The following is a 6,247-nucleotide window of genomic DNA, read 5'->3' as shown; positions in this document are numbered from 1 at the left end:
ACTTCTGGAGTTTGTTTACATGAAAGACTAATCAGAACGGACACATAATGTTTACACTTACCTTATTTTCAGTTAGTTCCCAGTATATTTTTTTTTTTTGAATTGGTGGTCCCTGACAATTACGAACTAAACTGTCGAAGAGCCAGAGGTATCGTTATCATCTACGAAGACGTACATTGACATCGTACATCGCCTTTGGTTATTAGATGGCATTTTGGCGATATTCTGGAAACTTAGTTTAAATATCAAACGGAAGAGTACTTTAGTACTACCATAAACTACCCATAAACATTAAACTACCATAAGTGCATAAGGTACATATGTATCTTTGGTCTATAGTGTGCATTGATCGTAAAATTATGCACAGGTGATAGTAGCTTGGATCCATCCCGCAGACTTAAAATCAGTGGAATTTTCACCAGATATAAACGACTGTTGAAATCATAAAAGTAGCACCGGAAAGGAGAGTAGCGTCGGGTTACAACGTTAATCGTTTGTTTGCGTAAACGAATATGTTACTAATAAAGGTGACCCTATGTCATTTTGTAGAACTGTCTACCAAGAAAACATAATAAAATTATTTTGTATTTATGCAGGTTGTTTTGCTTATGTTTTCCAAATTTGTGCGTAACAGCTTCTTACGAAGACAAGCCACTATATGAGGGCTGTCCCATTAAACCGTAAACATTGGGAAGCTAACATCAATTCACGGGGTTTTCACTATCATTTTAAGCGGACTTTAGGAATATTTTGAGAAAATAACTATTAAATTTGTTACAGAAATATGATTCTAAATAAAGTGAGTGCATAAGAGTGCATAGCGGCGACCGGCGCACGTAGTAATGTCATTACCGCAAATCATATCAAGCACTGAATACATCTTTTCTCAAATACTCCCCTGTACATTCCATTTCAAGAGCTCAACGCGAAACTAGACAATGTGACATTTTTTTCTAAAAACGATTTTATTGCAAATTCTTAATTTTTAAAGAACTTGGGCATAGGCAGAGGCTGAAAATATATCTTTTCATAGAGGATGATTCATTGTACCAATATGTATATTTTATAATAGTCTGTCTAATGCACCTATTTTTGTGTTAATACGAAACTAGTCAATACGAACAGAAGCACATAAAATAGTTTCACATTTAAAATAGCAAACTTTTTCAAATAATAATATATTCTATTTGGAAATAAAGTCTGCTTTTTTAGCAAAACTTCATGCTTCCATTGTTGAAAATGAATATCTGCCACTAAGGATAAAAAGAAACAGTATATACATTTAAAACTCCATGACTTTTCATACAGAATACTTTCGTGTTGAAAGGTTAAGAAATAGGCTGTCAAAATGGTCTATGTAAAACAGGAAATATGTGTTAAATATGCCGCCATAATATACTAATGATAATTTCTAAGATGGGTTGTAACATATTCCATAAATACAGCAGATGTAAATGTATAGAAAACCAAGTTTGTCCTCCACCTCTGATGATTCATGTGGGGAAGTTGGCAGTTACTTGCGGAGAACAGGTTAGTACTGATACAGAATCCAGGAACACTGGTTAGGTTAACTGCCCGCCGTTACATGACTGAAATACTGTTGGAAACTGGCGTTAAACCAAAAACAAACAAACAAAGTATAATGATATATAGAATATATGTAGTTCCACACTAAACATCCATGTAATAAATTATAAAATTTATAAAATCTGTTTAGTTTTTTTTTTGTTGAAAATCATACTTGTTGTAGGCTGAATAAAGAGCCAGTTGTAACACTTATGTAATAAAACATACAAACTAATTTTGGAAAAGTTGTTGTTTTCAAAGCAAAATTAATCTATTTGCACACTTGTATTTCCAATACTATGACATCATCAGTGATGTAATGTTGTACTCCTGATAGGCCATTTTATGAGAGAGTGGTTTCAGGGTATATATAATCTGGAAAATGTCCCGTATACTATTGTAGTTTTTAAAAATCTTTTTCTGACTGTCGGTTCAACTTTTTCTGTGCCAGGGACGGAGTTGTTCCGATGCTGTTTACTACGTTGTGTGCCAAAGGTCAATCTGGCCCGATCTGAACTGAACACATATGCTGTTCATTTGATGTAGGTCTAATTATTTTCCAAGCAGAAATACATACTATTGTTCTTATAGAAATGAAAACATCACAATCTTACTGTCATATCATGACATCATTTTCATGTTAACGTCACTTTAAAGACAAGTAGTTTCCGCCGAAACGATAAAATACATACCGTTGGTTTTGGTGTTATACGACTGGCCGACAAAACATGATAAAATGACTACAACGCACGCACCGGATTGCAAGAAAGGATTTTCCAGGGCATTTGTCGATGCTAGAAAAACTCGTCTTACATTTCGGAGCGTAAGATTATTCACGTGCTGTAATTTATGAATGGATGTGTAAATTCGATCATGCACTACTATGATGAAATAGTGCTTAAAATAAAAGCATTTTTTGTTATTAATTTCCGCTAATAATTGAAGAATACGATATGCAAGAAGACGAATTTATCACTAGTTGAAGGTGTGGATTGAAATATATGGCTCTCTGGTAAATGTTTTGCAGTGACTCTGCAAAGCCTTGTTACCGCCCAAACAGTTACCAATGATCTACACATTTCCATCCGCACCTTTAACCAGTGAAAGATTCTGATAATAAAAAAGTGTTCAATTACTTTATTGAGAAATACTTCGTGTGGTTTCTGAAGGGATATAACAACGTTTCTGAAATGCATTCAAGGTCGTCAGTGTTTCTTGTCGGAATAATTCTGAGACTTGTTTTTATAAATTTGAACGATTATAACGTTACCTATTCGAGGATTTGTTTTGTTTATATAACGTAATATAAAGCATGGCTAAAATTCACTCGTTTATTATTTATTGTAACATGACAGCGTTTAAGCTCTACCTTTTCAGGTTTATATAAAGAAATCGTAATAAAACACATTAAAAAGAAATAATACCATATCCGCTTTTTAAAGACGAGAACAATGAAATGTATTAACTTTATATTATGCTCGCCTGGGAAGTTCTTTATTCATATTCAGGGGCTCGGATCAAAGGCGAGACGTAGGCTTCCCACTGGTGATTGGCTGAAGATCATGGGAGTACTGATAAAGTGTAACTGAAATGCTGGCGAAATATCGGTAAACCCGTAAAAACATCAAAATATTTGTAAATTTGTTATCATAATTATATCGAACGTAAAATCCGATTAGCTTACAATGCACTGCATACGAAAAGTCTTCAGGTCTTTCCTCATTTGCCATGAGGCCAAATATCCTCACGAAATTTATACATGGCTTTTTTCGGAGCGTAAATATCTTGTTTCACGGGTTATCCAACAGCTCTCGACATCCGCGCATGTTCTGTCTTCTGTAAATTGTCATTATGTAACATCATAATAAAGTGTTTTCAAAGTTCTATGTTCTTGCACAATTTAACCTGGATATTTCACAAAAGAGAAAACTGTCTTTCCTTAATTAAGACTGATAGAAATAATATTATTATGTATGTTGAAGCGGACAGTTATATGATTCACCAAAGAACGAACCTACGACCCGAGAAACAGGTACAATGTATTGCCACAGTATTTATTTTTCACTATTCTTTAACTGCTAAACATATAGAATTACCTGGCAGCTTTCGTTAAATGTTTTTCAGGGATTTGTCGAAATGTTAGAGTGCACTATATATCTGGTATTTTCACAGTGAAAAATATTAGCTATATATTTCACTGGAAACTATAATATGGATAAAGCTAGTCAAAACATATAATAAAAAGAAAATTTGTTTGTTTTACATGTCATATGAAAATATCTTTCACTGAAGATATGGTATCTTCCATCTTCACTCGTGGCTAAGCCACTCATGAAATCATTGCATCTGGTGTCCACTCGTGGAAGATATTTGACATCCTCTATATGATCAGATTTATGAAAGTTTCATTTACTAACAAAAACCCTTCATTATATACCCAATGTAAAACATTTCATTAGAGGCATCAATTAGCATAAATGTAACCGCTGACGTCAGGATTCTTTTATGTCTTTAGACGTCATCGACGTCACTTTGGCATCTTTTTGAATTTTCTGTTGGCAGCGAAAGGGTTCAGAAATTTAAACAAGTTGAGAACTTTTAATTTAGTTTTTTAATTTCAACAGACACAAAGAATATTTGAAAGATACAGTAACATAAGTGTCATTAAAGTGAATGACATCTCCATGTTTGTAGAATTCGTTTGCTTTTGACATGTACAAAAAATAATGTAAACAAGAAACAGTATCAAAAGAATTTCAAAACTCAGACACTGAAGATTCTTGAGGTAAGATATTATAAGGAGGCTTTTTGAATATTAGCTTGATCTTTCTTTATTTAAGATAACTACAGTGCATCCGCTCCACAATGGCACTCCTTGGGCGACAACCTCCCTACAACAACACCTTTAAATGACATGTTTTATTATATTTTACCTCTAAACAACAACAACCTCTCTATATACAGCTAGCATTTTTGTTGTCTCCAATGTTGCTCAAGAGAGGTTACACTGTATTATGATTTTATAATACCTATTATGCGTTTTAATCGACGTGGAGGGGCTGAATTTATCTCTAATTCATGCAAATAACAGTTATCTTGAAAAAAAGGAAAATAGGTAGAGCAGTGTGTTTTTTAATTCCGTAATCTGTAATTTGCTAACCTACTACCTACAATGAATGTTACATGGGTTCTACAATGTAAGGTAGTAATTGCTGGCCACTGATTAAGAACTTGCAATAGCATGATGAACATTAGTTACGTACACTGCTCATACTACATTACCCTGCATATATATAAATGCATTACCCGTAGCAAAACCCCGCCCGACAATATAGATTACAACTCACAATAGTTCTGCAATGTATGATGATGTAATAAAAGTATAATATAAAGTAATTGCTAAGGAGAAGTTATTTTATTGGGAGGTAAAATATAATAGACTAAATTTTATATCTTTCGGGGTCATTTAAACGGTGTTGTTATAGGAGAATGTTGCTAAAGGGAGGTCTGTTGCAGAGAGGTTACACTGTAGTTGATGCACTTATGATGTACAGTACTGAGACAGAAACTTCACAAAAGCTTTTAAATCAAAGTTACGAAAGCAACTAAAATATCCAGACTGCAATGTTGCAAAATAGCCCCATTTTACTTTAAAATATTGAATTCCGGGGCCAATAAATATACCCATCAAATTTCATTCCAACTCAGAGCTTGTGTAACAATAAGTGGTGAAAAAAGGCAAAAAGAGGATATTATATGAATTTCTTATTACATTGATCTTAACAGATATTTCTTAAATCTACCGGTATTCGTTATTGATAAACTCCCAATCTTAATATGCTTTAAACTGAAACTGCATGCTTTGAAGGCCTGAATAATGTTTGTCTTTAAATTTCATTTTATTTGTTATTGTCCTCAATAGATGCTGCACTTCTAGCTCTATATTCATTTTGACCTTGAATTAACAAAAACAACTTGAAAGAATTTGCAAAAATCGTATTTTAACACTCATACAACTAGTTCACGTTTAGTGTATGGACAACCCTGGCTGGAAATTCAGTGCACAAGTATTCCATTTGCACTTTTTTCACAGATATATGAAATGCATGTACGTTGTTATAACGGGCATTAGTGTATTTATAAATGATCATTTTAAAATCACAGAGAAATGTTTTCCATTGACTCACATGGTCATCTTTATCATAGTTCATTGCGCAAGTATTCTGTTTGAATGTTTAGGCCAAAACATTCATTTTTCATGTGATCAGAATACAAAAAAAATAATGCTTTCGTTCATTTGTAATAGTTAAATGGATATAATATCTTTATGATACCTAAACAAATTAGATCTTCGCTTGGAAATTTTTTTAACTTCTCCTAAACATTTTTCAAAAATGCACATAGACCAGTTTTGAGTTGAGCCCTCGATAAACTTTCGGTAGCCGAGAAACCGTCGTGACCAAGCAAAAGTGACTGTCAGGTCATGTGACGCGCTGATATTTTGAATGTCATAAGGGCAATTAACTGCTTCAAGTTTTTAGCCATATGATTGCCTCCCTTGTAGTGACATATATTAGTTACGTCACTGTTTAATGTGTATACACAGGCGATTACCGCGCTTAAAATGAAACTGTTGAATTAAATGAATTAAAAACATTTGAAAACTTTTTGTGCACTGAAT

Source organism: Mercenaria mercenaria, unplaced genomic scaffold (genome assembly GCF_021730395.1).
Source record: "Mercenaria mercenaria strain notata unplaced genomic scaffold, MADL_Memer_1 contig_5072, whole genome shotgun sequence".
In the NCBI taxonomy this organism is placed as follows: Eukaryota; Metazoa; Mollusca; class Bivalvia; order Venerida; family Veneridae; genus Mercenaria; species Mercenaria mercenaria.
This window is presented reverse-complemented; position numbering follows the sequence as displayed.